The sequence below is a fragment of the Tamandua tetradactyla genome, chromosome 11, assembly GCF_023851605.1.
Source record: "Tamandua tetradactyla isolate mTamTet1 chromosome 11, mTamTet1.pri, whole genome shotgun sequence".
Lineage (NCBI taxonomy): Eukaryota > Metazoa > Chordata > Mammalia > Pilosa > Myrmecophagidae > Tamandua > Tamandua tetradactyla.
The window spans coordinates 56602041-56610279 of NC_135337.1; positions in this window are offsets into that span (position 1 = coordinate 56602041).

Sequence of the window (8239 nt, forward strand, 5' to 3'; positions counted from 1 at the left end):
AGGACTAAGAAAGCAGTCAAGGAAAACTACAGATTTGAAAAAAAAAAGGACTTTAAAGTTTATACCTTTCAGAACTTTTTTTAATTATAAGTAAAAAATCTCAACTTGAACTTGGCTAAGCAAAAAATGGGAAGTTATTATGGGTTCTGAGTGGCCTATTTTGGGTCATATGGGCATCCTAAAACAATGGCCTGTTTCGAGGTGGCAGGAAGTGGAGAATAGTCTCTGACCGGCTGAAGTTAGGTTACAAATCACTCTTTTACTAATAACTGTGGCTATTGCATAGTGCTGCTTCTGTGCAATATGCTTCCCAGGTCAACATATAAACAGTGGAGAAAAGTTTCCTTAAAAAATGAGTATAGGTGGAGGAATCAATTTTCCTAGCACGTTTCAAGTGATAGTATGTTTAGTGAACTGTGGAATTGCAAAGTAGGAAGCTGTTATTTCTAAATATTAGGGGATAAAGTCAGGGAAACATCATAGATAATATGCATGTAGAAAGAGCTTAAGTGATGAACACGTTTACTAGGCAGGCAAAGACTGAAGGTAGAAAATAACTTCAGACAGATGGCATAGCTGGAGCAAAGACATTGAGAGCGAAAGAGTTGATGAAAGAAGGGTGAGGTTTGTAGCTATTGGAGCATAGGTTATATTTGTGAATGGAAGTAAGATGACTGAAAAAAGCATTCAGAATGAGACACAGATTGGAGGAAAATTCAGTGGTCAGAGAATGGATATGATCTGTAGAGTAGTTACTTTCATATTTTTAAAGCAAAAAAAAAAAAAATTCTGCAATTAAAATTTTACATGGAAACCCAAACTGTGAACTAGATAAAACATTGAGATGCTGTGGTTGAAGGCAGAGAGGTGGGTCCAGTAGCTCAGCTGGCCCAACTTTGCTCTCAACCTCATTAGTTTCCCCAAAACACTGAGTACTACTGCTGAAGGCAATACGACTTCATACAAGGGCTGACACAATCCTATTTAAAAGAGCACTCTTAAACAGTATGGCCTCAAATGAAGAATTTAGATAGGGGACAATTTTAATAGTCCTGCTGAATGAAAAAACTCAGGCTTTTTAAGGATGGAATGGAGAGAAGGAAGCATTGCAGCACAGTCCCTTGGAAACTAAAATAACCTAGCATTCAAGGATCTTAGTTCATAATGAGATACACAAAAATATGAATGAATCTCAATTATATGCCCAACCAAAACAGCAAGACAGAAAAACGTACATCAGCATGATTTTATATATATTACATTTTAGAAAAGACAAAACCAATCTCTAGGGACAGAAAAACATCAGTGATTGCTTAAGACTGCAGGTAGTGATAAGAGGATTGATTGCAAAGGGGCACAAGGGAATTTGTTGGGTTGATGTCAATGCGATGTATATTGATTGTAATGGTGGTTTCATGAACTATATCAAATTGCACACTTCAAATGAGTGCATTTTATTATCTGTAAATTATACCGCAAGAAAGTTAAATCAAATGAAAAAAGAAAAAAACCTTTAGTAACAAAGGTCCATTACTAAGTAATTTGGTGTCATTAGGGAATCCAGTACACATTTGTGTGCCTCATTTTCTACAATGGCCTGATGGGACCAATGAATAACACTTGTGCAGACTATGCAACAGGTTTTTGATGAGAAATTTGAATTAGGTGATATTTTGTTCTTATAAAGGGCCTGAGAGTAAGCATATTTTGGAAGGTTAGTGAAATGTTTGAGTACAAAGCCTAAGATAATCCCCTGCTCTTGACTCAAACTTGAATCAGATTTTAAAGGGAGAAAGAGATTATGTGGTAAAAAATTGTTATTTCTTTTCTTTCAACTGGGTTACAGAAGAAAATTATGAAAGCATATAATTCACACATTATGATATTCTTGTTAAATACCCTTGCTTCATCATTAGCAAGAAGCATTAATAAACCGTCTGCTGTTCATGTAGTCCTGTGTGGTTAAAAAGAAGTGTAAGACCTTTGAAAGTTTAGCTTAAATTTCTTTTTGAAGAATTCATGATTTAATACTAAAGCCATCACATAGGATCATTCAAGAGTATAAAGAGATGGTGAGCATGCAAGATATTCTGGATTTTTAGAGTTGGAAATTACATTAGATATTATCTATAATAATTCTATAGGAAATATGCACTGCCATTGTCCAATTATCTACAACAAAGTATGGATATCCTGCCTCAGAAAAGCATAGATAAAATGGATTAGATTTCAATATACATATAGAGTACAGATAAAGAAAGGAGTTTGGGCATACCTTTGGTAACTCTTGAAGTACAAGATAAATGGATGACTAAGTAGAATAGAACACCTAAGAGTCAATCTCCTATGTTCTTATAAAAGTAAATGTTATGGGAAAGAAAAACAAAGACGAAACAAAACACCTTTAATACTACTTGCTATATCACAATATCTGGCTTATGTCCACTTCCTGTGGATAGATGCATTAGTTGTCTTAAAAATAGGGATCACAGGGTGCCATTAGTAAATTTTCAGTAGTATAGTCTCTAACTCTCAGTTCTGAAGTCTCAAAAGTTGATTTTATAAGGCTATCAAGAAATAACACCCCTTTTAATTGATATATTATTTCTTAATAGTTATCAATATATTCAATCTAATAACTCTGAATTTCTATGCCCTGACTCATTATGTACTAGAGATATAATTCACATATATTGGCTCTTATAGGTACTTCTTGCTTTCTTGGAGGACAATCATTTCTCTAACTTTAAAGTTCTTCATTTTCCTAAAAATAACAATAATAGCATTTTCTTTAGGGAAGTTTTGTCATGTATTTTTATGTTTTACAGATTAAAAAACAGATTTCTAGTTGTAATCAATACATTATTATGAATATTCAATCAATTTCTCTGCCTGACTCAAAGTGGACTCCCTTCTCAGTCCAAACCAGTATCCATCATACATTTAATATGTCAAAAATTGAAAATAAATAAATGCATAAATAATGCTTCCTCAGTAAAATTTGTTTCAGGTCAATTCTGGAGATAAACTGAAAAACTCATTATTTTAGTCTTTCTTTTCCTTAATATGGGGATATTCTCTGTTATTATTAGATCCTGTTGCAGGTATCAGAAAGGCAGAAAATAAATTATGTACTAAAAATTTAGTTGGAAGGGCTACAGGACCAGGTTAAGGGTGTGGCCAAGATTATTTTCATAATTGTCCACTAAGGAGCTAAGGCCTCTGTCTGATCTGGAAGCTCTTGCAATAACTCCTGGCTCCAAGACTATTCCAGCCCTGCTGAGGTCTGTAGATGGAGATGTTGCCATGAAACTCTTAGCATTAGGACCCCATCACCTCAGCTGTAGGCAAGAAAGAAGAAGCCACATCAGCTACTAGCTCCAGTAGCTACACCAGCTACTAGCTTCAGGTACATGACTTCTCAGTTGAGCTTCATACCTGCAAAATAGATGTCATGTATGCTCCGGGTCTTCTCCATTCCAATGCCTACAAAACTGGAGTCAAGTTTCTGGAACTTCTGATCAAGCTAATGAAGGAAGCCCAAACTCCTCCTCATTCTTGCTTGGCCAAGTAGAAACACAACAATTGCTAAAAGAGGGGACTCCACATGCTTTTGACTTCCGAATTTACAAGGATGTGTACCTGCTGGGTCTGATATGAAACTCACAACTAGTAGAGGCTAGATCTCAGTGCTGTCAGGGGGTGTTGAGGAACATGGCTGGGACTAGATTGTGGCAAGCCAGGCAGCTGGGACAAGAAAAGTTAAGGAAACCCTTATTCTCAAATGTCAATGGTGTACTTTATGAGCCTGAGAGTGAAAACCTTAAATGTTGGGGCCTTGCTAAGGAGTCTTAAACTTTCCAACCTCTTGAATGGAGTGGTTTGGAACACAGTTGATGAGCCGTTGTGCAGTATTGGCCGTGGTCTGTTCTTTGTTTTTTCAATATCCTCACAGCCCTTCCTCCCATAGTGAAATAACCAGCACAAAATCCAATGGCCATGTACACCTTTATGAGTTTTTATGTCTACTACAATGTAATTCTCCCTCAAATATATGAAAGCTCATTACCTTCCATTCATTTTAACTAATAGATAGTTTATTTTGCTTTTCAGATACCCAAAGGAAAATAAAATGCACTGAGACCACAACATCCAGTATTTTGCTTGTTATTTTACCTCCTTTTGTTAGAGAATCTGAGTAGCCATAGAGACATGGTTCTGATCAATATATTTCATGTTGAAAAATAACTTTTTGTTACTATAGATATCATTTTTTACTAGAAAAAGAACTGTGTTCTCCTGTAACTGAGTCATTATCTTGTAGATAAAATGTCAAAAAAAAAAAAAAACAACTAAAAACATGACTCAACCCTAGTGCCTACTAGAAGAGAATGTGATCAACAGAAGAAATTGCTGCCGAGTTCCACAGATAAGTAATCTCAGATGTTCAGATGTTACTGAAAGCTCCTTTAATAGTTTTCCTCTTAACAACGGATACTCAGACAGCTCACCTAGGATAGTAATAAGCATTTAACGGAGGAGACAAAATCAAGTCTATTTCCTTTAGAGCAATTTCTCAGCTGATTCATTTGTGAAAGCAGAGATCCATACACATGGGGAAAATTGCCCTTAATAAAACTCATTATTTTCATTTATTGAATTACTCATTCTATAAACACTCAAGAAGCCCTTGCTACATACTTAACATTATGCAAGTTACTGAGGTGCAGTTCAAGATGAAAAAAAAGTAAAAAATTCAGAGGTCCAAGATGTATTTAGGGCAGGAAGAGGCTAAGGAAGAAATGGACAATCATTGAGCATTTTCTAAGTCTATACTCGACCATAAATCAAAACACACATCTACTTTGCATCAGAACCAGAATGAAAAGAACCTTTGTTAGTGAAGAGCAATTATTAGAGCAATGATTCTTTATGAGAATGTTATCTCCAACTGAATATAGGCTCCATGAAGACAGGAATATTGTTTGTTTTGCTCAGTATTGTTTTCCCAGCATCTAGTATAGTGCTTGTCTCATTATAAAGGGTCATTTTTTGAATAGATAACTAAATAAACATATGAATGAATATGTAGTTGAATGTAATCACACAAGTGAAATTTGAGTTAATGCACATGTTAAAAATATTTTAATCCCACAAACTATTTTTTTTAAGTATAAGGTTTATTTATGCTTCTATTTCTAATTGTTCATTCTTATTCCTCATTAATATTTCTGGAGAGGAGGACTAGAATAAAAATGAGGGAGAAAAAAATAGAAGTTCAATTAAAATAAAAACTATCAGACTATTCTTTTTAAAATACATGACTTCTACTGATACATATATTTTAATATTTTAACCTGACACAAAGTAAGCAATCTGAATTTTTCTTAAAACTGAATAGAAATGGGAGTCATGAGATACATCACAGATGAAAAGCTGATATTCACCCTAAGAGTTTCTGCTGAGTGCAAGAGGCTGAACTTCCATGCTGATTGCTGCTTGAGGTGAGGAAGATAGGAGATAAATTCTAAGGCCAACTGAGGGTTTCACACTTAATAAAAGTTCCCAGTTAAAACTGGAAGCTCAAAGGACCTTACCTTCAATATAAGGATGGTTGAAAAATAAATCAAGTTACAGAGAATGAACAGCAAGGACACATATGTATTTCAACTGTAGCGCTTAGTGAAGGGGGAAAAATTCCCATGAGGATTTATAAACATAGACAATCCTCATGTGGTTTTTTTGGTTCAAAACTATGCCAGCTGTATAATCAATTAAAAAATAAAATTCAAGTGGATAATTTAATTTTCAATGAAATCTAGTTTATAGTGTCCCTAAGAGATGAATAGAAGTCAATAAATATCCTAAATGGAGGAACATAAATCTGAGATTCAAATAATTCCCTCAGAAACAATTCTGAGGACAGTGAGAAGCTTATAGTCAAAAATCACAAAATATATAAGGAAATGATGTGCCATGAGTGGCAACGAGGAGAAACGTATCAGTTTCTTGGCTGCTAAAATAAATACCATATAATGGGTTAGATTAACAACCAGAATTTATTGGCTCACAATTTTGGAGGCTCAAAGGTTTACTTCCTAACAGGGTCAGAATTCTTTGACTGGAAGGCAATCCTTGGGTTTCCTTGGCTTCTCTGTCACATGGAACTGCACATGGTGGTGTCTTTCTTCTAGTTTCCATTGACTTCCAGCTTTTGGCTGCTCTCCATGGCTTCCTCCTTTCACGTCCAATTTCTATTATAAAGACTTCAGCCATATTGGATGAAAGCTCATTCAGTTTCGGCATACCTTAACCAATACATCTTCAAAGGTCCTGTTTGCAAAACATTTCATTCCCACAGAAACAGTGGTTGGGACCTGAACATGCCTTTTGTGGGGGACATGATTTAATCCCCAGCATATGCAATATGAAATTGGACATTGCAGTTAACAGAAGCAAAATGTATATAAATCTAAGTTTAAAGAAAAAAAAGAGATGCTTGCCAATATAAACAGGAAACAAGGCATGAGACGGAGTGAACAAGAAAATTTGAAAAACAACAAAACAGATCTAGAAAACAGTCGGTGTGAAATTTTAATTGAAATTAAATGTTTAATGGAGGATAAAACGCAGTTTGCACGCAACCAGTCAAAACAGAATTGGAAAATAAAACATTATTAAGAACAAAGCCAGAGAGAAAATATAAGCTACTAAAAACATAATAATGATGTGAGGAGGTAATTGGAGTTCTAGTGGATAATGGGGAAAACAAATTTTTTAAATACATGAAGCCCCCAAATTTTCCAAAATTGTTGAAAGAATCAAATTCTTAGATGCAGAGGGTCAAAGTATCACTAATAGGATAAATTGAAAAGAATGTGCACCTAGACACATGTGAGTGAAACCTTAGAACACAAAAGACTAAAAGATATTAAAAGTATCCAAAAAGAAAATATAGATTACCTACAAAGTTACAACAATTGTATTGAATTCTGACTTCTCATCACAGCGTTGGAAACAAGAAGTCAGTTGAATGATGAATGTTGAGGGAAAATCTAAATCTATAGCTCTATATCTGACAGAGCTATCTTGCAAGAACTAGTGTAAAAAAAAAAAAAAAAAGACCTTTTTAGGGTGGGAAATAACCTGAGAGATGTTAGCAGCAAAACATCCACATGTAAAGAATTTGCAAAAGACAAACCTCAGGAGAGTGAAAATGATTTCAGGTGTCAGATCTGAGATGCAAGAAGGAAGAGGTAGTAAAGAATTGGTAAGGTGTTGGCTACATAAAACAATTACAAGGATGTGTAATTTGTGGGATGATTATAGCCTGGAACCCAAAACCAACATAATAGTACAGAACTTGGAAAGGGTAATCAAAGTTGAAGCAATCAAAACTCGATATAGTTTGGAGAGGAGGGTAAAGTATTAACTTCATATTTTGTTAAAACAACTTGGGTATTCCTTTAAAAATGGACATAGATTATTTAAATTGAAGGCAGAGGGAGCATTTTGAATGAGAAAACTATATAAAAATAATAAATCTGAAAGAAGCAAAGAAATGCTGGGGAACATATACATCAAAAACCCCAGTAGAGTTAGGAAGCAAATGAGAAGTTTTAAATAAATCCATACATCAGTAAACATATGTAAGTGGTAAAATGTTCTATTTAAAAGACAAATATTGTCACAGTGGATAAGCTTTCAGCTATATGCTGTTTAGAAGAGACATATCTATAAAATAATGAAAATGAATTTTAAAAAGCATATTAAGGAAACACTAGCTAAAAGAAAACTTTCTATTAATATCACATAAAATAGATGTTAAGACAATGACTTTTATTAATTAAAATAGAAGCATTTTGCATAATAATAAAAAGTTCCACTCATTAGTAAAATATAACAATTTTTAACTTTGTATGTACTTGCTAACATGGCCTCAAAATACATTAAGGGAAAGATTCATAGAACTACAGAGAATACATAGAATTTACAAATTTGCAGGGAAATTTGAATTCAGTTTCCTCAGTAGAAAAAAACAGCTAATAATTGAAAAATATAAAACACTGTATGCACCAATTGGAGAACAGAATCTTTCTTTTTTTTCAAACATTTTATCTTGAAATAATTTCAAACTTACAGACAAATTGCAAAAATAATACAGAAACAATATATATAACTCCAACTTTCCTCCAACCCTGATGATCAGACTTTCAACTGTTAGCTGTTGACATCATTG